Source organism: Martes martes (genome assembly GCF_963455335.1).
Source record: "Martes martes genome assembly, chromosome: 4".
NCBI classification, from domain to species: Eukaryota; Metazoa; Chordata; class Mammalia; order Carnivora; family Mustelidae; genus Martes; species Martes martes.
Genome location: NC_137891.1, coordinates 82,740,450 through 82,765,730, shown reverse-complemented (window position 1 = coordinate 82,765,730; position 25,281 = coordinate 82,740,450). Strand labels below are relative to the sequence as shown.

Below are 25,281 nucleotides of genomic sequence, written 5' to 3'. Positions count from 1 at the left end.
CTTTAACTTGCTTTCTCCCATCCTATCCTCTCTGCTCTCCATCACAACAAGCTCTAGCCTTAGTTCTCATCAGTTGTCTTTTTTGGGGGGTTATCCCTGGAGAACTCTTCTACCTTTAGGGAGACTAACAACCCTCAAAGAATGTGTCATATTTATCTCTGTGAGCCAGTTGTGGACAGGGAGTTTCCTCAGTGTTCCTACCTAACTCATGAAACCAGAAATGAAAACCTATTTTCACTGTTAGGTTTCCATTTTTATGAACTAGAATTTCCATGTATCAATAAATTTCAAAAGTACATAGTTAAACATATTGTCTTTTCTAAAATAAAAGGACATAAACTTAGTAATCCATTATGGAGCATAGATTTCATCTTTTATGGAAACTCCAGTAGATTTGTCTTGGCCTTCTGTGATGCTGGTTGAGAAAAATTCCAAGGTCATTTCCAGGCATAGTGGAAACAAGGCTATGATTGATCAGCAATGTCCTCTAAAGCTATAGAACAGTGGAATGGCAGCATGTGAGCTTCATCTTTGAATATTACTTAGTATTCACAAATGAAATGAAATCCGGTTCAATTAATTGACTTGCCCAGAGCTATGCCATGAAATAATGGCCACTAAGATGACTAAGCTGAGGGTTTTTAAACTCCTTGTCCTGTGCATCTTCTGCTGTACTATACATACCACATAAAAACTCTCCTTCATGTTTCCCTATTTTTGTCAGTAATACTGTTGATTTTCCAGGAATCCTCAGTCAAAACCTAGAAATTGCCTTATTCATTTCAGTTTTTCATCCTTCAATGGACAGACCAGTTTTTTAAATAAATGGCAACTTCTTTTTCCTTCTCTCTTTGCATGCTGTAGTCTAGTCTAGGTTTCTATAAACATCTCATTGTTAGTCTCGTGGTCTCCAATCCTCCTCTTTCTACCCCTCATGAAACATGCAGGGTTTTATGTAATTGTTTAGTTTTTAAAGTTGTGTCCCATATTTTTCTGACACTGGGTGTGTTAAGCAAAACATATCTGAAGAGCTCACTTAAGCTATAAGTCTTGTCATTATTGGATTCTATTGCCCAGACTTGGCCCTTACTCTTACGGGTTTTCTTTCCTTGCTCATAATCACTAGCATTTTTTTTTTTCTACCAACAAGGCCAGGGTTAGAGGTTGGTCATGCCAGTGCCCTGGAGGCATAAGAAAAAAAGGGCAGGATCTATAGAAAAAGAAGCAGGACAACTTGTGGGTATCAGATTTATTATGGACTGGGGTGATACAATCTGCTACTTCTTTATAGAAGGAGTTAAGGTCTAAAATTAAATTTATAATCCAATTTTTTGATGTGGACTTGTGAGCAGATTTTCCCAAATTTATCAGTTCAAATGAACTGCTCATACATTTTGAATAGGAACAAGAAATATGTGATTTCAGTTATTTCACTCCCACTCTTTTCCTTTTGTTTCTGGAGGAAAAGTGCCTCATACTGCATAGTAATATTCTAAACAAGGTAGAAGATAAAGCCAATAATGTAAATGTGTGACGTATTACTTTTTTAAAAAATATTTTATTTATTTATTTGTCAGAGAAGGAGAGAACACAAGCAGGGAGAGCAGAGACAGAGGGAGAAGCAGATTTCCTCCAAACAAGGGGCCAAATGTGGGGTTCGATCCCAGGCCCCTGGGATCATGACCTGAGCCAAAGACAGATGCTTAACTGACTGAGCCATGCAGGCATCCCATTATATATTTACTTTTAAAAAAAATTGTGTTATGTTAGTTACTACATCAAAAACTAATGATGTACTCTATGATATATTTACTTTTTTTTTAAAAGATTTTGTTTTATGTATTTGACAGACAGAGATCACAAGTGGGCAGAGAGGCAGGCAGAGAGAGAGAGAGAGAGAGGAGGAAACAGGCTCCCTGCTGAGTAGAGCCTGATGCGGGGCTCGATCCCAGGACCCTGGGATCATGACCTGAGCTGAAGGCAGAGGCTTTAACCCACTGAGCCACCCAGGCGCCCCAATATATTTACATTTGAAATAACCAAAAAGAGCTGAATTATCTGAAAAGAGAAAAAATCTAAGGTAGTTAATTTCTGAGGGAATATTCTTTTTTTTTTTTTGCAAATTTCCTTATTTTTTTTAAATTTATTTTTTTTAAATTTCTTTTCAGTGTAACAGTACTCATTATTTTTGCACCACACCCAGTGCTCCATGAAATACGTGCCCTCCCCAATACACACCACCTGGTTCCCCCAACCTTCCACCCCCCGCCCCTTCAAAACCCTCAGGTTGTTTTTCAGTGTCCATAGTCTGTCATGGTTCTCCTCCCCTTCCAATTTCCCTCAACTCCCTTCTCCTCTCCATCTCCCCATGTCCTCCATGTTATTTGTTATGCTTCACAAATAAGTGAAATCATATGATACTTGACTCTCTCTGCTTGACTTATTTCACTCAGCATAATCTCTTCCAGTCCCGTCCATGTTGCTACAAAAGTTGGGTATTCATCCTTTCTGATGGAGGCATAATACTCCATAGTGTATATGGACCACATCTTCCTTATCCATTTGTCCATTGAAGGGCATCTTGGTTCTTTCCACATTTTGGTGACCGTGGCCATTGCTGCTATAAACACTGGGGTACAGACGGCCCTTCTTTTCACTACATCTGTATCTTTGGGGTAAATACCCAGTAGTGCAATTGCAGGGTCATAGGGAAGTTCCATTTTTAATTTCTTGAGGAATCTCCACACTGTTTTCCAAATTGGCTGCACCAACTTGCATTCCCACCCACAGTGTAAGAGGGTTCCCCTTTCTCCACATCCTCTCCAACACACGTTGTTTCCTGTCTTGCTAATTTTGGCCATCTGAGGGAATATTCTTTAACCAAGTCTTGAGTGGACTTAGGGAATCAGATGTGAAACGCTAGCTGGGTTGGAAGAATGATGGTTTTGATTATAAGAAATCAAGTTGCTTTACCAGATACCTCCTTCCATGTGTGATTTGAAAACACATTTCCAGTCTCAGTCATGACTAGGTCTGTTTGGGTCTAAGATATGGTGACATCCTTTTAACTACAGTTGAAGAGGGGTAGGGGATGTCCCAGGGACTTATTCTTCTTCTTAACCCTTTGGAGTCCCACCATCACTTCTTGGCCCAGAAAACACCTCGACCACTGACCTACCTCCTGGCCATGCATCACTGAGCCCTCCATATCCTCCTCCATTTCCTCTTACACCACAGAGCTTGGGGTCTGCTTCCTATGGTGAAGTGTGGCTCAACTCTTTCCCAAGGAATGAATTATTCCTGATTTAATGGTAGGTTCATGAAACAGTTCAGTGCTGCCCTCTCAGTTGTCTTGCGTGCAATGGCTCTCAACACACAGTGGGCTATAATGCTGAGGGCTGTGGTACCATATGTCTCCACACTATACTTCACACCACTGTAAACACACCTCTCCCATATAAAGTTGGTTAAAGTCTTCAGTTTCTAGGGAGTGATTTTTAGTAAGAGTAAAGAGTAATTGAACACATCTACAACTTGGCAGCCCTTGTGCTGCTTATAAGCTACTATACACATTGCAGAAACAAGTCCTCCAAAGCCCCCCTCCCTTTTTTTAATAAGTGGGACACATTTACTTAAGAACTTAAAGATGATGTCAGTAGTCTTGTTTTGTTTCCAAACATTATTAACCTTGTCAAAGTTCTTACACAGTCTTCTGGATATTTCTGTATTACATTCTGCATAATGTTCTTTTGGGGGGCCAAGAATTTTGGCTAGAGTGTGCAGAGGTATTGGGGTGTGTGTGTGTGTGTGTGTGTGGTGTGTGTTTGTTTTTGAGTTTTAGGGCTAGTCTGATAAAAAGACAATGAAGTAATGGTTGGGTTCTTGTTTTTTTCCTCGTTGTTGTTGATAACATTTATTATCTACTTTGCTGGTGGAGGAGCAGACTCTTCCTTGTTTCAGTGGTTGTGAAGTTTACATTAGGAGAAAAATTCAACTTGCCATTACATTCAATACAATTTAAATTAATATATGACTTTTGGCTATAGTGGGTAATATACATCTAAAATGGATTAAAAATTATTTTCCTTGTGTTACATTTCAGAAAGAACTGTCCCTTTTTAAAAAAAAGATTTTATTTATTTAGAGGTTTATTTATTTATTTATTAGAGAGAGAGAGAGAGAGAGAGAGAGAGAGAGATAACATGTCCCTATCAAGGAGGGGCAGGAGGAAAAGGAGGAGAGAAGCAGACTCTCTGGTGAGCATGGACCTGATCATCACTCGAGCCAAAATCAAGAGTTGGAACTTAACCAACTGAGCCACCCAGGTGGCACTGGGACTGTCCCTCTTAAATGAATGTCTGTTAGCTGGTTATCACTCCCCAAATCCCCAATGGTGCTAGGAGGTTAGGTGTGGAGGCCTAACTTTTGAGTAGTCATCATAAAATAAAGCCCTCACAGGTTTGCTGCTCTCTTATTGAGAATGGGTGTGGCTTTGTGAGTGTTAGTGACTCTAGTGATTACACCCAGAGTGGGCCCCAAGCCCAACGGACTCCCTCCAGTCTTCAAGCCCATAATGAGATGTATTTTCACTATCTTTACCCGGAAGTTGTATTTTATGACCTTTTGTCCTTCATACATGCACAGCATGGCCAACCTTTCATGACTGGCGCATTGCAGGCCTCTCAACTCTTGGTGTGCCAAATGGTGCCCGAAATATCAGAATGGTGGATAATGAAGGGGACTGGTATAGATTTAGAATTATGAGCACCTATAAAATAGTTCATGTTTTAGGTGAAACAACTCTTCTCTAAGACCGTGAATGTGCTCTACTTGCACTTTACCATGCCACAAGGACCTCTTATAAAGCTCTTGCAGTCTTTTGTATAGGTTTATTTCCCAAATCTATCACAAGTATGAGATGGCATTCTGCCTATGCATGTTTATTAAAAAAAAAAAAAGAGAATGAACAAATCATTAACAGATAATTTTACTCAAAAGTTTTTCTTGAAATGTTTACAGTGTCCCTTAAGACAGGAAATATTTCAAAGAGGATGAGTGGCCAAATCAGGACTTGGGATTACTCATTTAACTGCAAAATTGAGGGATGTGAACTACCTACTTCTCCGAGGTGTTTGAAGGGGAAATGAGTATCAGATAGAAGGGCTGTGAAGTATTCAGAAGAAAGATACCAAGTAATCATCAGCATTACTAACATCAGTTGTTCAACACTTTGTCTTCAGCCTTGACTTCTTTTCAGAACTTTATACATACACCAAGCTCCTTATTTATCTCTCTCATTGCAGATTCAGTAAGTATCTCAAACTCAGTTTGGCCAAAACAGAACTCTTGATTTGTACACCCACACCTAGTTCTATTCTAGTCTGACTCATCTCAATAAATGGTACCAACATTCATCAAAATATATCTTTATTTTATTTCCCTTTCCTCACTATTCTCTACCATCAAAACCACTGGTAAAACTTGGTGACTTTTCCTTTAGAATATATCTTTTGATGTGTTCACTTTTGTCTGTCCTCACCATGATCACATTGGCTAACCCACTTTTATTTCTTCACTTTTCAACTTGTCTTTCAGCTTCACTCTTGCTCTACCATAATCTGGTTTTCACATAGAACCTGGAGAGATCTTAGATAAAGACCAGATTATGTCATTTCAGGGTGTGAAACTCTTCTTTGGCTTTCCATTATGGTCAGGATATGTCAACTATAAGCTCTTTGTGGTAAATGATTGTCTACTTGTTTGATTTTGTTTTTACTATTATTTCCCTTACTGACTTTTCTGCTCCCTCAACATCTCAGGCTGGTTCCAGTTCTGGAGGCTTTGTGGTAACTGTTCTTTCTTCTGAGAATAATTTTTTCCCTTCATTGTCTCCTGGCAGACTCATTTTTGTTACTCAGAGCTCAGCTTTAATGCCACCTAGATGGAGAGGCTTCTCTGACTATGGAGCCAGAATCTCTACATCCTGCTTTGATACTTCATATAGTATTTACCACTATTTGATATTTATCTCTTTTTTCTCTATTATTTATCAGACTATCACCTTGAACCTATGAAAGCAGACAATTTTTTCTGGCTTGTTTCCTGCTTAGAACACATGGAAAAACACATTAAAGTTGTTCCAGGCAGATGAAGTTCTGAATACACAAATATTTATATATATATTATATAATATATAACACATATTATATAAAAATATATATTCCTTTTATATTTTATATTTTATAAATATATATTTTATATTCCATTATATTTTAAATATTTTTAGTCAGAGTGGCATAAAGCCTGGTTTTCTTGTCATTTCAAATATTTATCATTCAACACTGACCTTTTATGCATGAACATTGAAGTTATTTTAAATTCAGTTTTAATAATAATTATGATGGTGATACTTATTTTCCTAATGGCAGCAATTTAAATTTAAAAATTAAGGAGGAAATATCTCATTAATTTTCAGGGGTTGATAGGTAACTTGCAGTGTCCTAAATCAGGTAAATAACATTATTGGAAGTGGAAAAAGTTGATGAGATTAATTTTCTCTCCCTGAATCTCTCAAATCAGTTGATCTCTCAAATCACATGGTTATATGATTGATTGACATAATAAAAGACTTTCTAGAAATATTAATAAACTGTTTTCTCAAACAAGCAAACATATTAAATAGGATAACTGGAAATGTCTTCTTAAGGGGGAGATTCTTGCATCATAGATGAGAGTTGTAATGTAAAAGAAAATTATTTTGATACTTGTTAAAATGGTAAGGAAGACATTATTTTATTATTTGTTTCAGGGGTACAGGTCTGTGATTCATCAATCTTACACAATTCACACTGCTCACCATAGCACATACCCTCCAATGTCCATCACCCAGCAGCAGCCCTCAGTTTGTTTCCTGAGATTAAGAGTCTCTATGGTTTGTCTCCCTTTCTGGTTTCATCTCATTTCATTTTTCCCTCCCTTCCCGTATGATTCTCTGTCTTGTTTCTCAGATTCCTCATATCAGTGAGATCATATGATAATCGTCTTTCTCTGACTGACTTATTTTGCTTAGCATAATACCTCTAGTTCCATTCACATCATTGCAAATGGCAAGATTTCATTTTTGAGGGCTGCATAATATTCCATTGTGTGTGTCTATATATGTATCTCACATCTTTCTTATGCATTCATCTGTTGATGGACATCTAAGCTCTTTCCATAGTTTGGCTATTGTGGACATTGCTGCTATAAACATTTGGGTGCATGTGACCCTTTGGGGCACTACATTTATATCTTTGGAGTAAATATCCAGAAGTGCAATTGCGGGGTCATAGGGTAGCTCTATTTTCAATTTTTTGAGGAACCTCCATACTGTTTTCCAGAGTGGCTGCACCAGCCTTCCCACCAGCAGTGTAGGAGGGTTCCCCTTTCTCTACATCCTTGCCAACATCTGTCATTTCCTAACTTGCTAATTTTAGCCACTCTGACTGGTGGTATCTCATTGAGGTTTTGATTTGTATTTCCCTGATGCTGAGTGATGTTGAGCACTTTTTCATGTGTCTGTTGGCCATTTGGATGTCTTTGCAGAAATGTCTGCTAATGTATTCTGCCCATTTCTTGATTGTATAATTTGTTTTTTTGGTATTGAGTTTGATAAGGTCTTTACAGATTTTGGATACTAGCCCTTTATCAGATTGCAGTATCTTCTCCCATTTTGTCAGTTGTCTTTTGTTTTGTTGACTGTTTCCTTTGATGTGGAAAATCTTTTGAACTTGATGAATTTGCAATAGTTAATTTTGCCCTTGTTTCCCTTGCCTTTGGTGATGTGTCTAGGAAGAAGTTGTTGTGGCAGAGGTCAAAGAGGTTGCTGCTGGTGTTATCCTCGAGGATTTTGATGGATTCCTGCCTCACATTGAGATCTTTCATCCATTTGAGTTTATTTTTGTGTGTAGTGTAAGGAAATGGTCCAATCTCATTCTTCTGCATGTGGCTGTCCAATTTTCCCAACACCATTTGTTGAAGAGACTGTCTTTTTTCCCATTGTACATTCTTTCCTGCTTTGTCAAAGATTAGTTGACCATAGAGTTGAGGGTCTATTTTTGGGCTCTCTGTTCTGTTCCATTGATCTATGTGTTTGTTTTTGTGCCAGTACCACACTGTCTTGATGATTACAGCTTTGAAATAGAGCTTGAAGTCTGGAATTGTGATGCCACCAGCTTTGGTTTTCTTTATGAACATTCCTTTGGCTATTCGGGGTATTTTCTGGTTCCATACAAATTTTAGCATTATTTGTTTCATTTCTTTGAAAAAAAATTGATGGTATTTTGATAGGGATTTTTCTACACATGTAGATTGCCCTAGGTAGCATAGACATGTTCACAATATTTGTTCTTCCAATCCATGAGCATGGAACACTTTTCCATTTTTTTGTGTCTTCCTCAAATTCTTTCATGAGTACTTTATAATTTTCTGAGTACAGATTCCTTGCCTCTTTGGTTAAATGTATTTCTAGGTATCTTATGGTTTTGGGTGCAATTGTAAATGGGATTGACTCCTTAATTTCTCTGTCTTGCTGTTGGTGTATAGAAATGCAACTTATTTCTATGCATTGATTTTTTAACCTGATACTTTACTGAATTCCTGTATGAGTTCTAGCAGTTTTAGGGCATAGTCTTTTGGGTTTCCACATAAAGTATCATATCATCTGCAAAGAGTGAGAGTTTGAATTCTTCTTTGCTGATTTGGATGCCTTTAATTTCTTTTCATTGTCTGAGTGCTGAGGCTAGGACTTCTAGTACTATGTTGAATAGCAATGGTGATAGCGGACATCCCTGCCATGTTCCTGTCCTTAGGGGAAAATCTCTGTTTTTCCCCATTGAGAATGATATTCACTGTGTGTTTTTCATAGATGGCTTTGATGATATTGAGGTATGTACCCTCTATTCTTACACTTTGCAGAGTTTTGGTCAAGAAAGGATGCTGTACTTTGGCAATTTTTTTTCCTAAATCTATTGAGAATATCATATGGTTCTTGTTCTTTCTTTTATTAATGCATTTTTCCACATTGGTTGATTTGCAGATGCTGAACCAGCCTTGCAGCCCAGGAGTAAATACCACTTGTTCGTGGTGAATAATCTTTTTAATGTACTGTTGGATCCTATTGGCTAGTATTTTGGTGAGGATTTTCTCGTCTATGTTCATCAAGGATATTGGTCTCTCAGTCTCCTTTTTGGTGGGGTCTTTGCCTGGTTTTGGGATCAAGGTAATGCTGGCCTCATAAAATGAGTTTGGAAGTTTTCCTTCCATTTCTATGTTTTGGAACAGTTTCAGGAGAATAGGTATTAATTCTTCTTTAAATGTTTGGTAGTATTCCACTGGGAAGCCAAATGGTCCTGGTCTCTTGTTTGTTGGGAGACTTTTGATTATTGCTTCAATTCCTTTGCTGGTTATGGGTCTGTTCAGGTTTTCTATTTCTTCCTGGTTCAGTTTCAGTAGTTTATATCTCTAGGAATGCATTCATATCTTCAAGATATGCTAGTTTTTTCTGGTCTGCCAGGTCTCTATGGATAAGTCTGCTGCCAATCCAATATTTTTACCATTGTATGTTACAGACTTCTTGTCTCAGGCTGCTTTCAGGGTTTTCTCTTTGTCACTAAGACTTGTAAATTTTACTATTAGATGACGGGGTATGGACTTATTCTTATTGATTTTGAGGGGGGTTCTCTGTGCCTCCTGGATTTTGATGCTTGTTCCCTTTGCCATATGAGGCAAATTCTCTACAATAATTCACTACAATATACCTCCTCCCCTCCTCTTTTCTTCTTCATCTTCTGGAATCCCAGTTATTCTAATATTGTTTCATCTTATGGTATCACTTATCTCTCGAATTCTCCCTTTGTGGTCCAGTAGTTGTTTGTCTCTCTTTTGCTCAGCTTCTTTATTCTCTGTCATTTGGTCTTCTATATCACTAATTCTCTCTTCTGCCTCATTTATCCTAGCAGTAAGAACCTCCATTTTTGATTGCATCTCATTAATAGCTTTTTAAATTTCAACTTGATTAGATTTTAGTTCTTTTATTTCTCCAGAAAGGTCTTTTATTTCTCCAGATAGGTTTTCTCTAATATCTTCCATGCCTTTTTCAAGCCCAGCTAGCACCTTGAGAATCGTCATTCTGAACTCTAGATCTGACATATTACCAATGTCCATATTGATTAGGTCCCTAGACTTTGGTACAGCCTCTTTTTTTTTTTTTTTGTGGTGAGTTTTTCCACCTTGTCATTTTATCCAAATAAGAATATATGAATGAGAGAATAAAATACTAAAAGGGTGGCAAATACCGCAGAAAAATGAGCTTTAACCAAATCAGAAGAGACCGCAAGTTGTGGAGGGAAGAAACAGAATTAAAATAATTTCAAAAAAAATTTGAAAAAGAGAAAAAAGAAAATATAGATATTAGACTAATGAATAGAATGAGCCACCCACTTAATTTTGGGAATACTTTGGTCTCTTAGAAGAAACTACCTCCCAAAATTTTAAAGAAAAAAAACCGTGTGTGTGTGTGTGTGTGTGTGTATACATATATACATATATGTATATATATATGTATATATACACACACACACACACACACACACACACGGTTTTTTTTCTTTAAAATTTTTAAAAAATTTTTTTTTTTTCTTTAAAATTTTTTCTTTTTTTTTCTTTAAAATTTTTTTAAAATTTCTTTAAAATATATACACACACACACACACACACAAATAAGGGTAAACATGATGAAGGGATGTAATATGACTGTAAAGATCAAAATTTTTAAAAAATTCTAAAAAAGGAATTGATAAGATAAGTTCATCAAGAAAAGAAAGAAAAAGAAAGTGGAGAGAATTTGCTCAGGCTGGAGACTAGAACAAAGCCCTGTTCTAGATTAAATGTATATTTTGATCTATTAGAAAAAGTTGTATCCCAAAATTTTTTAGAAGAAAAAACCCTATGTGTACACAAAAAAAGAGTTAGATACAATGAAGGGTAAAATATGACTATAATAATGAAGGTTCAAAAAGATTTGCTTTTTAATGAAAGGTATTGTTAAGATAAACTAGTTAAAAAAGTTAATAGAGGAAAGAATAAGAGTTAAAAAAATAGAATAGAAAAAAATAAAATTAAAAAAAATTAATTAACTTTGCAAAACTAAGGAATCAAGGGGAGAAAGCCATGAATTCCATACTTTGCTTGCTCCTCCTCTGGAATTCTGCTGTTCTCCTTGATAAGTGAGCTTGGTCTTGGCTGGATGTTCTTGCTGATCTTCTGGGGGAGGGGCCTGTTGTAGTGATTCTCAAGTGTCTTTGCCTGAGGTGGAATTGCACCACCCTTGCCAGGTGCTGGGCTAAGTAATCTGCTCTGGTTCGCTCTCAGGAGCTTTTGTTCCCTGATCACTTCCCGTAGAGTTCTGGAGGATGGGAATGAAAATGGCGGCCTCCCAATCTCCAGCCCAGAGGAGCCGAGAGCTCGGGACCCCACTCCTTAGTGCGCCCTTGGATAAAAGCGCTCAATCACTCCCATTTCCCTGGCCTCTGGCTGTGCGCTGAGCTCACCCAGTCTGTGACCGAGCATCTCTGTCTCTGGCACACAGCCCCGCCTGTAGTCTCCAAATGCAACAGATCACTGCTGCTCTTCCAGGGAGGTCTCCCCAGATTTGCCACCGTGGGGTCCCTGCTCCAAGAGCAGTGGCCTGATTGTGGCATGGACCACAGTTTAAGGCAACCTTGAGCTGAGGGCTCACCCCTCAGTTCCGTCACTTTCACTGGCTTCCTTGCTCTAATACCTGTGAGCTCTGTGATACTCAGACACCCCTGATCCTTCTGTGACCCCGCAGGAGCTGAGACCACGCTGTCCCCATGAGGGCTCCTCTGCTGCTTAGCCTCTGAAGTGATGTCCTTCAGTTCAGATTTTGTGCTCCGTTGCTGTGCCGCTTGCCAGGAGCCAGCACCTCCCCTTGCGATCTATCTTCTCATTGCTTTGGATTCAATTCTCCACAGGTCCTACCCTTCAGAAAGTGGTCAAATTTCTGTTTCTAGAATTGCTGCTCTTCTTCTCTTTGATCCTCTGTTGGATTTTTAGGTGTTCGGAATGGTTTGATAAACTATCTATCTGATCTGCTGCTACCTGATGTCATCTCAGTCTGCTATTTCTCCGCCATCTTGACACCTCTCAAAGCTTTTTATCTCTCCTTCTATTCTCAATGACAGCCTAGTTGGATATAGTATTCTTGGCTACCTTTTTTTTTTTTGCCCCATTTAGTGCTCTGAATATATCATGCCAGCCCTTTCTGGCTTGCCAGGTGTCTGTGCTGCTAATCTAATATTTCCACCTTTGTATGTTACAGACTTCTTGTCCTGAGCTGCTTTCAGGATTTTCTCTTTGTCTCTGAGACTTGTAAATTTTACTATTAGATGATGTGGTGCTGACCTATTTTTATTGATTTTGAATGGAGTCCTCTGTGCCTCCTGGATTTTGATGCCTGTATCCTTCCCCAAATTAGGGAACTTTTCTCCTATAATTTGCTCTAATACACCTATGCCCCCTTTTCTTCTGCTTCTGGTATTCTAATTATTCTAATATTCTTTCATCTTATGATATCACATATCCCTCAAATTCTCCCCTTTCAATCCAGTAGTTGTTTATCTCTCTTTTTCTCACCTTCTTTATTCTCTCTCATTTGGTTTTCCATACCACTAATTCTCTTTTCTTCCTCATTTATCCTAGCAGTTAGAACTTCCATTTTTGATTACACCTCATTAATAGCCTTTTTGATTTTGACTTGGTTAATTTTAGTTTTTTATTTCTCTAGAAAGGGATTCTCTGGTATCTTCTATGCTTTTTTCAAGCCCAGCTAGTGTCTTTATAATTATCATTCTGAAATCTAGTTCTGACATCTTACTAATGTTTGTATTGTTTAGGTCCCTTTTTTTCCATTTTGTCATTTTGTCCAGAGAGTAATAAATGAATGAAAGAACAAATGCTCAAAGGTTAATAACAACCCCAGAAAAATACACACTAAACAAATCAGAAGAGACCTTCCAGAATGTGGTTGCTTTTTTTTTCATAGAATTTCTGCTGTTCTTTTCTTTGATCTCCTATTGAGTTTGGTGGTATTCAGAATGGTTTGATAATTATCTAGTTGAATTCCTGGGACCAGAGAAAATTTAGCTTTCCTACTCCCCTGCCATCTTGCTCTTCCCTGTCATCTTTTCTGAGGTATAACTTACAAGCTGTAAGTTATTTAAAGTGTACAACATGATGGTATGTATACATATACATTATGAAAGGATCCCTCCCCCATCAAGTTAACACTTTCATACCTCACCATACTTCACACATTTACTTTTCTTGTGTGAGAACATTTAAGTTCTAATTTCTTCACAAATTTCAGTTAAGTAATACAGTGTTACCTACCCACTATAGTCACCATGTTATACATTAGATCCTCAGAACTTTGTCTTATTACTGAAAGTTTGTATCTTTTTACCAAACTGTCCTATCCCCCTGTCCCTAGCTAGCACCAATCTACTGTTTCTATGAATTTAAGTTTAAAAAATTTAGCATCATTATTTTTAGATTCCACATATAAGTGCTACCATGCAGTATTTGTCTTTCTTTGTCTGGCTTATTTCACTTAGCATGACACCCTCCTTGTCTCAAGTATCAGGATTTTTTTATTTTCTAGAGCTAAATTATATATACATATAATATATATATAAAATTTATATATATTATATATAAAATTTATATATAAATATTTAAATATAAATAAATATTATTATTTATAATATAATATATAATATAATAATAATACATAAATATATAAATAAAATTATATATATATGTAAAATTTATTCATCTACTGATGACATTTATGTCATTTCTGTTGCTTGGCCATTGTGAATAATGCTGCAATGAACATTGGAATACAGCTATCCCTTCAATATAATGGTTTCATTTCCTTTGGATATAGACTTAGAAATGGTACTGCTGTATCATATAGTAGTTCTATTTTTAATTTCTTGAGGAAACTTCATACTTTCCATGGTGGTCATACCAGTTTACATTTCCAGCTATAATATACAAGGATTCTATTTTCTTTTTATTCTCATTTGCATTTGTTATTTTGAATCTTTTTGATAATAAACATCATAATATAACATAAACATCTCATTTTGCTTTTGATTTTTATGCCCTTGATTATTACTGATGTTGAGCACCTTCTCATGTATCTGTTGGCAACTGTATGTGTTTTTCAGAAAAATGTCTATTCAGGTCGTTTATACATCTGTAGTAGGGTTGTTCTCTTTGCTACTGAGTAAGTAAGCACTCTACATTATTTTGAGTATTAATGTCTTATAAAATATATGGTTTGCACGTATTTTCTCTTCTTTCATGTGTTCTTTTTATTTTGTTGATGGTTTCCTTTGTAATGCAGAAATTTTTTTAGTTTGATGTAGTCTCTCTCATTTATTTTTGCTTTTGCTGCCTTTGTTTTTGGGGTCAAATCCAGTAAGTCATCCCCAAGACTGATGTCAAGGAGCTTACCTACTATGTGTTCTTTTAGAAGTTTTAAGATTTCCCAGTATAATTTATTAAAGAGATTATTTTTTCCCCATTGTGTATTCTTGGATCCTTATAAATTACTTGGATATATACGCATGGATTTATTTCTGGGTTCATTATTTTGTTCCATTGATTTATATTTCTGTTTTTATGCCAATACTATACTACACTACACTATTTTAATTACTATAGTTTTGTAATGTCAGAGAGTGCAATACCTCTACCTTTGTTCTTCTTTCTCAAGGTTGTTTCAACTATTTTGGGTCTTTTGTGATTCCATACCCATTTTTGGATGTTTTTCTATTTCTGTGAAAAATGTCATTGGAATTTTGATCAGAATTGCATTGAACGTGCAAATTGCTTTGGGTAGTATGGGTATTTTAACATTGGTTTTGTAACCTGAAACTTTACTGGATTTGTTTATTACATAATTTTCTTTTTCTGGTGACATCTTTAGGATTTTCTCTATATAATATCATCTCATCTGCAAACAGTTAATTTTACTCCTTTTTTTTTTTTAATCATTTAGATGCTTTTCATTTCTTTTTCTTGCTTAGTTGCTTTTGCTGGAACTTCCTGTACTATGTTGAATAAAAGTGATAAGAGTGGGCATCTTTATCTTTTTTCTGATCTTAAAGGAAAAGCTTTCAGCTTTTTACCATCAAGTATGATGTTCGTTGTGGGCTTGTTATTATGGCCTTTATCATGTTGAAGTACATTCCTTCTATACCCTATTTGTTGAGAATTTTTATTATAAAATGATGCTGAATTTTGTCAAATGCTTTCTATCTTCTATTAAAATGATCATGTGATTTTCATCCTCTAATTTGCTAATGTGGTATATCACATTTATTGATTTAAGTATATTCAACCACCCTTGTATCTCAGGAATAAATTCTATTTGATCATGGTGTTTGATCCTTTTATATATATATATCAACATTATGAACTGTTGAATTTGATTTCTTAATATTTCTTTGAGGATTTTTGCATCTGTGTTTATCAAAGATATTGGTCTTCAAATTTATTTTCTTGTAGTGGGTGAAAATAATTTTTAGTCTTTTTCTTCCTATTCATTTATTAATTCATCTAACATTTATTGGATATGTACTGTGTGCCAGGCATTATATCACCATAGGTACTAGGGGAAAAAAATGAATAGGATGAAACCTTTTCTTCATATGAGGAACACTGCTTATTGATGAAAAGGGAAGAGACAGGCACATAAATTTATTTATTCCTTCAATCAGGCAATAAATATTTGTAGAACCCTTTTGATATGCAAAGATCTGTTAGGGATACAGCAGAATACAAAACAGTTAATTTTTATTTTTGTCTTCATAGAACTTATGTACTAGGTGGTAACAGCAATATGATGCCACAAGTCACCACCAGGTTTCATGCTTCTGTCAGGAAAGGTTTCACAGGGGAAGAGACATCTCAATTACTACTTAAATGATTGGTAGATCTATTTCCTATCTCTCTACATTTGCCCATTCTGGACATTTTTTATTAATAGAATTATATAATATGTAGTCTTCTGTGACTGGCTTCTTATATGGAACATACTGTTTTTGATGTTATGGTATGTATCAATACTTCATTCCTTTTTATATCTGAATAATATTATATAGATCATTGTAATTTTATTTGTCCATTCATCAGTTAATGAGCATTAGGGTTGGTTCTACATTTTGGCTATTATGACCACTGCTACTATAAACATCCCTGTACAACTTTTTACATGGATATATGTTTTCCATTCTTGTTGGTATATAACAAGCAGTGGAATTGCTGGCTCATATGGTGACTCTATGTTTGACATTTGGAGGAATTGCAAGACTGTTTTCCAAACATAACTGCTTTAGGGAGTGGCCAATTTGAATCTTTTGCCATTTTTAAACTGGTTATCTAACCTTTTTTCACTGTGTTTTGTGAGATTATATATATATATATATATATATATATATATATATGTGTGTGTGTGTGTGTGTGTGTGTGTGTGTATCCCATACATACATATACACATGCAGACACACATACACACATACATATACTAGATACATGTCCTTTATCAGACATATTTTTGTAAATCTCTTCTCTCAGTCTGTGGGTTGTCTTTTCACTTTCCTGGTGGTGTCTTTTGAAATGCAGAATTTGTTGATTTTTATGAAGTCCAGTTTACCTATTTTCTCTTTTACCAGTTGTGCTTTTGATGTCATACCTAAGAAATTATTGCCTGATCCAAGATTATGACGATTTTCTTCTGTGTTTTCTTTTAACAGTTTTATGGTGTAAGTTGTTATATTTAGGCCTATGTTCTCAAGTGACTCTTTTGCATATGGTATGAGATATGTCCTGTTATTTTATACTTATAATTTTTCACCTTCTAACATACTACATAATTTATTTGCCTATCATGTTTATTGTGTTTTTACCTGTTTGGATATATGCTTTACAAAGGTTAAGTGCTTTTTCCTCTTTCTTATTGTTATATGGCCAGAAAAAGTGTGTGCTCAATGAATGTATATTTAAAGACTAGTGAAGTGGTGCCTGGGGGGCCCAGTCGTTAAGCGTCTGTCTTTGGCTCAGGTCATGACCGCAGGGTCCTGGGATGGAGCCCTCATCAGGTTCCCTGCTCAGTGGGAAGCCTACTTCTCCCTCTCCCACTCCCCCTGCTTGTGTTCCCTCTCTTGCTGTCTCTCACTCTAGCAAATAAATAAAGTCTTAAAAAAATAGACTAGTAACTGTAGTTAACAACATGATATTTTAGAAGAAGGGCTAGTAATTGTGCTAGAAAGGATAGCCTGGCTGTAGTAAAAAGTTCATATTAACATCACTTGTTACACCTAAAAAGGATTTATCTCATCCTAGAAACCAGTACAGACAAAGCCTCAGTGGAAGCCCAGATTTCTGGTGAATAAGGTTTTTGGGTGCAGGGTTTTGGTTTGTGGATTCCTTGTACCATATTTGTTTAAGTTTTTTGTTATTTGAATTTTTATGGATTCATTAATAAATAAATATGGATGGAGAGAGTAAGAGTATATATCTTATAGTTTGCTGGAAATTCTGGTGATTGGCAGCAACTTTAAATATAACTGACAACCCTAGAACCTTGAAAAATGCATTTTCCAAAAGGCTAATTTGGAGATTTCCCAAAAGGATAACTTGCAAATTTTCAGTAGACAGCATACAGGGAGACCCAGGGAGATGAGTGGAGCCCTCCTCCAACAATGTCACCCTCAATTTACCTGCCTCCAAGATAAATGAATTGGATTGCATAACTTTTCACCCCCAACATTCTGAAATTCAGTAATTACACATTGTGTTGAGATTCAAGCCAAGCAGAGCATGTCTCTGTGCTTAGCAGGACAGACACAGAAGGTTTGGCTGTGTTGTGATGGTATCCCCAGTGCTGGACAGACAATGAGTGCTTCTCTGCATGGGGGTTGCTTTTTTTTTTTTAATTGTGTTATCTTAGTCACCATATAATACATCATTAGTTTTTGATGTAGCGTTCTATGATTCACCGTTCACATATAATACCCAGTGCTCCATGAAATACAAGCTCTCCTTAATATCCATCACCAGGAGCACCCATCCCCTCAATCCCATCCCCTCCAAAACCCTCAGTTTGTTTTTCAGAGTCCACAGTCTCTCATGGTTCATCTCCCCCTCCGGTTCTCCCCTTTTACTTTTCCTTTCTTTCTCCTAATGTCCTCCATGTTATTCCTTATGTTCCACAAGTAAGTGAAACCATATGATAATTGACTTTCTCTGCTTGACTTATTTCAATCAGCGTAATTCCTCCAGTCCCTTCCATGTTGATGCAAAAGTTGGGTATTCATCCTTTCTGATGGCTGAGTAATATTCCATTGTATATATGGATCACATCTTCTTTATCCATTCATCTGTTGAAGGGAATCTTGGCTCTTTCCACAGTTTGGTTATTGTGGACATTGCTGCTATGAATATTGGGGTACAGATGGCCCTTCTTTTCATTACATCTGTATCTTTGGGGTAAATACCCAGTAGTGCAAAAGCCAGGTCATAGGGTAGCTCTATTTTTAATTTTTTGAGGAATATCCACACTGTTTTACAAAGTGGCTGCATCAACTTGCATTCTCACCAACAGTGTAAGAGGGTTCCCCTTTCTCCACAACCTCTCCAACATTTGTTGTTTATTGTCCTGTTAATCTTTGCCATTCTAACTGGTGTAAGGTGGTATGTCAATGTGGTTTTGATTCGAATTTCACTGATGGCTAATGATGAATATTTTTTCATGTGTCTGCTAGCTATTTATATGTCTTCATTAGAGAAGTGTCTGTTTATTTCTTCTGCCCATTTTTTGACTTGGTTATTTGTTTTTTGGATGTTGAGTTTGAGAAGTTCTTTTTAGTAATCTTGGATATCAGCCCTTTGTCTGTAGTGTCATTTGTGAATATCTTCTCCCATTCCATGGGTTGCCTCTTTGTTTTGTTGACTGTTTCCTTTGATGTGCAGAAGCTTTTGATCTTGATGAAGTGCCAAAAGGTAATTTTTGCTTTTGTTTTCCTTGCCTTTGGAGGTGTGTGTTGAAAGAAGTTGCTGTGACCGATGTTAAAGAAGTTACTATGTTCTTCTCTAGGATTTTGATGGATTCCTGTTTCATGTTGAGGTCTTTCATCCATTTTGAGTTTATCTTTGTGTATGGTGTAAGAGAATGGTTGAGTTTCATTCTTCTGTACATAGCTGTCCAATTTTCCTAGCACCATTTATTGACGAGACTGTTTTTTTCCCCACTGGATATTTTTTCCTGCTTTGTTGAAGATAATTTGACCATAGACTTGAGGGTCCATATCTGGGCTCTCTACTCTGTTCCATTGGTCTATGTGTCTGTTTTTGTGTGTGTGGATGGCTCTTAGTTTAAAAAGCCTTCTGCAGATTCCCTGATTTTCTTCCAAGGGCTCCCTCTGTTTTCCAGTTACTTCACTTCTAAAGGATAGTTAAGGGGGAAGCTTTTCTAAGCCAAATAATTTTCCTTAAATTGATTTAAAAACACCTTCTATATTATAGTTACCTCAGAGTGAGTTTACTTTTTTTGTACTTTTTGATTAAGGAGAGGATTAAGGTAGCATGGGACAGATGACATTTGAAATTCTGTCGGGCTGGGAGGGCATACAGTAAGTATTCAAAATTTACAATATTGGGTGATCAGATTTAGAGGACTTACTATAAATGACATATAAATATGTAATTAATGGATTTCAAACTGAGGACTGAGGACACCAGAGAATTCTAGGTAAAGTAATTTCTTTTTGGTCAAATATCATATGAATTTCCACAACCAGCTTCAACCCTGCACTCTCCCTCCAAAGACAATAATTTCCACTTAGCAGTGCAGTGATTAAAAAATATGACATATAAATAAGTTATCGAATGTAGACCGAAGTCACTGGCTAAAAAAATGCACATTTCCTTAAGAAAATGTACTTGAAAAAATTTAAATAAAATATCTGATGGTCTTTGTAATGTTGAAATTATTGGTCTGGTGCCAACCCCATTTTTACTAGAGAAAAAATAGTCATTTAAAAAAATGGCACCATGTGGATGCAAAAGTTGGGTATTCATCCTTTCTGATGGAGGCATAATACTCCATTGCATATATGGACGATATCTTCTTTATCCATTTCTCCATTGAAGGGCATCTTGGTTCTTTCCACAGTTTGGAAGAGATTATGCTGAGTGAAATAAGTCAAGCAGAGAGAGTCAAGTATCATATGGTTTCACTTACTTGTAGAGTATAAGGAATAACACGGAGGACATTGGGAGATGGGGTGGAGAAGTGAGTTGGGGGAAATTGGAGGGGGAGACAAACCATGAGAGACTGTGGACTCTGAGAAACAAACTGAGGGTTTTGGAGGGGTGGAGAGTTGGGGGGTTGGGTGAGCCTGATGGTGGGTATTATGGAGGGCATGCATTGAATGGAGCACTGGGTGTGGTGCATAAACAATGAATGCTGGAACATTGAAAAAAATAAAATTAAATTAAAAAAAATTGAGGCACAGGGAACCCAATTCAGCCACAGAGACAGCCTGGCCCTGGGGCAAGCTCTCTGGTGCTCCATGTCACCTGCCAGTCTCATCCGCCCACCCTTCTGCTTCCTGGAGGGCTCACATTGCATCACACTCTGTAGTCTTCCTAGCCATGGTCTCTTAACTCTTCAAATTCATTAAGGGACAGTCAAAAGCAACCCCTCTGAACTGCAAAATCGTCTCAACTTCCATTTATGCAGTGCTAATATGGGTATGAACATACAAGATGGAGTGGGAATAATCAGCAAGTCCCTAAATATAAAACCACGTCTAAGAGTCTACAGATGTTCTAATACCCATTACTCATCCCAGAAATGTATTTTGGTGCAGCTGGAACCTGATGGGTTAGAAGGGGTGGGTGATGGAGAGCTTTCATTTCAAAGGGAGATATAGAGGGAAATCAGATGGTGTCGTTTTCCATTTTGGAAGTCTGTTCATCTCTGAGTCAGCTGCAGCTGTATAGCTCTGCCCCATGTGTTCAGAATTATGTGCTGGTGGATGGGCTGTGCAAGCCTCCTGTGGCATGACTGCATCAGATGTTGTGTGCTCTGGACATTGGAGGAAGGGTGCAGGAATGTTTGGGCAGATTGAAGCAGTTCTGTGAGGTCCCAACACATCTCTGTTAGATTTAGATTTGGATCCTCTTGCATCATGGAACCATGTGTTTAAAGAAACCAGTTTGGGGAATCAGGATAATTAAATTTGCCATGGTCCAGTCTTTTAACATATCAGAGGGCTCCTAGTTTTTTGTTTGAACCTAGAGGTTAGCTATCAAGTCCTCTGCCACCCATTAAGAAATGTATAATTCAAAAAGTCTCTGGAGTAACACACACTGAGGGCTATGCCACACTCTGGATAATAGTAAAAAAAAAATCTGGCATTTAATGAGTGTTTTTTCTGTGCCAGATATATATGCTTTATATACCTTATTTCATTTATTCTCATAATGGACCTCTGAGGTAGGTACTATTATTTTTTCAAACATTTTTTAACATTTTTATTTATTTATTTGACAGAGATCACAAGTAGAGGCAGACAGAGAGAGAGGAGGAAGCAAGCTCCCTGCTGAGCAGAGAGCCCAATGTGGAGCTCAATCCCAGGACCCCGGGATCATGACCTGAGCCGAAGGCAGAGGCTTTAACCCACTGAGCCACCCAGGCACCCCTGAGGTAGGTACTATTATTAAACTTATTTTTTATAAGTGGGAAACCAAAGTGATTTATCCAAAGGTTATATGAAACATCCCCAAAAGAAGATTGAGGTGAGACTAGAAGTAAACTGATTTTGGCAGACCAGTCTTGTAGCTGCTGTCCTGAGTTGAGCACAAAGTAAAATCATTTTTAAAGGTATTTTTACTTAAAAATAAGAAGCACATGGGAGAGCCATCCACAACCTGCTATGGCAACAGGTCCTCCCTACTGCACACCCTCCCCCCAGGCCACCATGCCCCACTGAACTCAGAGTGAATTTACTCTGAGTGAATTCATGTTCAGGATGTGCATGTCCAGGGGACAGCATCCTGTCTGCAGTTCAGTTCGTGGGTGAAGGTCTAAATCACTCATGGTTCCTTTCTTCCCACATATATAAATGATCTTACTTACCAAGGGGAGCCTTGGAAACTACCCAGTGGGAGGACTGAATCTCAGCATGTTTAGACCAAATTTAGTGAAAAATCACCTTGATATTGTCAGCTTTTACTTATTTATCATGTCTTTTTAAAAAATATTTTATTGATTTATTTGACAGGGAGAGAGAGAGATCACGAGCAGCCAGAGAGGCAGGCAGAGAGCAGGATCCTCACCAAGCAGAGAGCCCAATGTGGGCTAGATCCCAGGAATCTGAGACCATGACCTGAGCCAAAGGCAGAGGCTTAACCCACTGAGACACCGAGGCGCCCCATTTATCAAGTCTTTGAGAAAGTAGGATGTTTCATTCACTTCTTTATCAATTCAATAATTATTTATTGTGTGCTATTCATGTATCAAATTCTGGCATATAAAAGTGAGCAAATTTTGAGGCACTTGGCTGGCTCAGTTGGTATAATATGCAATGATTGATCTTTAGCTTGTGAGTTCAAGCCCCATGTTGGGCATAGCATTTACTTGATAAATATATATATATTAAAAAGTATTTTTTTAATTAAAAAGTATTTTTAAAGGACTCTGGGCAAGATGGCAGAGAAGTAGGAGACCCTATTTCAACTGGTCTGCTGAATTGAGCTAAATATCTACCAGAACGTTCTGAACACCCATGAAATCAGCCCAAGATGTAAGGCTATACACTTCTGGATCTCCACAGGGATAGAAGATCATCAGTGGAGAGGTAAAGTGCAGTGGGAGTTCTCAAACTGATATTGCAGGATAAACAGAAGTGGGGGAGAGCCACTTGAAGCGACCCATTGGAAAGTAATACTGCAGTATGAAAGTTCCCTGTGCTTGGGGACCAGGATTAAGTTGGAGTCTGGTTAAAAATGCACAAAATTTTGCTTAAAGGGCAATTGGTGGAATCTGGCAGCCACAGGCACCAACCTAAACCCACAGTCCCAGGGCAGTAGCAGCTGGCACCTACCCATGTCTGAGAGAGCCTGGCAGGGGTTCCAATTGGTGGTCTCTGAGCCTGCAGCTGCTTGTACCACCACTGGAGGTGCACACACTCCCACCCATGCCTGAGAAAGCCAGGTGCAGGCTCCTGTCAGAGGTCCTTGGACCTGCAGAATTCCACAACCTGAGCTGCAGCTGGGTCTGAGCGCAACCAACATGGGCGTGGACTCCAGACATCAGTCCCAGCAATGGCAGCCAATGGGATTGGGCTCGCCCAGACCAATATCACTCTTGGTTTTAGTGACACAGGGGTGCAGAGACAAGCGGGGGCCTTGGGCAACCACTGAGATGGTGGCTGGGAGTGCAAACTTCCTGTAGGAGGTTGTGGTGTTCAGCAGAATTTGCAGAGGGAGAATCTGTGTTTTTTGGACCATCCAGAGGGGAGCAGACTGTCTTATCTCTGAGGCAATGGACTGGGTGTGGGACAGTTTACTTTGCACTAACCCTCTGAAAAGCCACCAAAAGCCACCAAAGAACAAAAACCTCCAGAGAACCAGAGCCTGAAAGACCAGTTTCCACAGAGCCCAGCCCCTTGGTAGGGGGCAGGGCGCCTAAGCCCAAGCAATACTGACTGAAAAACAATGTGGTAGGCATTTACCCCAGAAGACAAGCCAAAAGAACAAGAGGACAATAACCACAGGGTCCCCACAAAACTGTAAAACCCCAACATCAGGGGAAAACAATATCTTAAGTCCCAAGTGTTGCTCCAAAACCTGTATATTTCATAGATACAACTTAAAAAAAAATTCATTCTAAAAAAAAATTCATTCTAGTGATTCTTTTATTTTTTTATCTTTTATTTTATTACAATTACAACTAGATGTTTAATATAATATATTACATAATAACTTTTTAACTTGAACTTTTTTCATACATATACCTGTGTTTGTGTTTCTTTTTCTTTTTCTTTTCTTTTTTAAAATTATATATATAGGTATAAGTTTCAAGGTAATCCTTTTTCCCTATTCGGTACTACTCCTGTATATAAAACAGTTTTAATTTCCCTGTATCTCTGGAAAGTTGAGTCCTTTAATATAGATAACAACATATACCCATGAAGAACTGAAATAACTTTCCTCATCCACATTGAAGGTTTATAACCACCTTTCCATCTTATTCTTCTGTCAGTATTTCTGTATACTTGTTTTTGTTTTAGTACTATGTAAATCTTATTCTTGGGGTTCATTTTGGCTGGGTTTTTCTTTCTTTCCTTTTTTTTTTTTCTTTTAGTTTTGTCATTTTTTTTGCTTGTTCATTTTTGTTTACGTATCTTATAAACGTCACTTTGGGGGCTCATTTTGGCTGGGTTTCTTCTTTTTTTCCCTCTTTCTCTCTCTCTCTTTTTTATTTTTTTTCTTTCTTTTTGTTGGTGACTTCTGGTTCCTTGGAAACTGTCCAATGTGCACCTTGACTGGATTGTGGTTGATATATCCAGATATACATCCCCTCAACCACCTCTCACCAAAATGACTAGGAGGAAGAACACCCAACAGAGGAAAAAAATCACAGATTGTGACCTCTGCCACAGAACTATTGGATTTTGACGTAAATGATATGTTGGAAATGGAATTCAGGGTAACAATTGTCCAGGCAATGGCTAGGTTGGAGAAGACCATTAGTGGCAATATAGAATCTCTAAGGGCTGAAATGAGAGCTGAACTGGCAAAACTTAAAAATGCTACCAATGAGATCCAATCTAATCTAAATACTCTAAAAGCTAGAGTAAATGAGGCAGAAGACAGAATTAGTGATCTAGAAGACAAACTAACAGAAAAGAAGGATCAGGAGAAGGCCTGGAACATACAGCTTAGAAACCATGAAAACAGAATTGGGAAATAAATGGTGCCATGAAATGTTCCAATGTCAGAATGATTGGGATCCCTGAGAGGGTGGAGAAAGAAAGAAGACTAGAAGATATAGTTGAACAAATTCTGGATGAAAATTTCCCTAATCTGGGAATGGAATAAGTGTTCATGTACTAGAGGCAAAATGGACACCCCCTGAAA

General features: G+C 37.5%; 1 pseudogene across 1 annotated transcript in view; it reads right to left on the bottom strand.

The window, feature by feature from the left end:
• The window catches only part of LOC308341619 (bifunctional methylenetetrahydrofolate dehydrogenase/cyclohydrolase, mitochondrial-like), an 86,476-nt pseudogene extending 63,043 nt beyond the window's left edge, over positions 1-23,433 (bottom strand). Inside the window, exon 1 of the transcript in view lies at positions 23,244-23,433. The product of the transcript in view is annotated as a bifunctional methylenetetrahydrofolate dehydrogenase/cyclohydrolase, mitochondrial-like (transcript). The remainder of the gene's footprint in view (positions 1-23,243) is intronic.
• Positions 23,434-25,281: the final 1,848 nt, after the last annotated feature.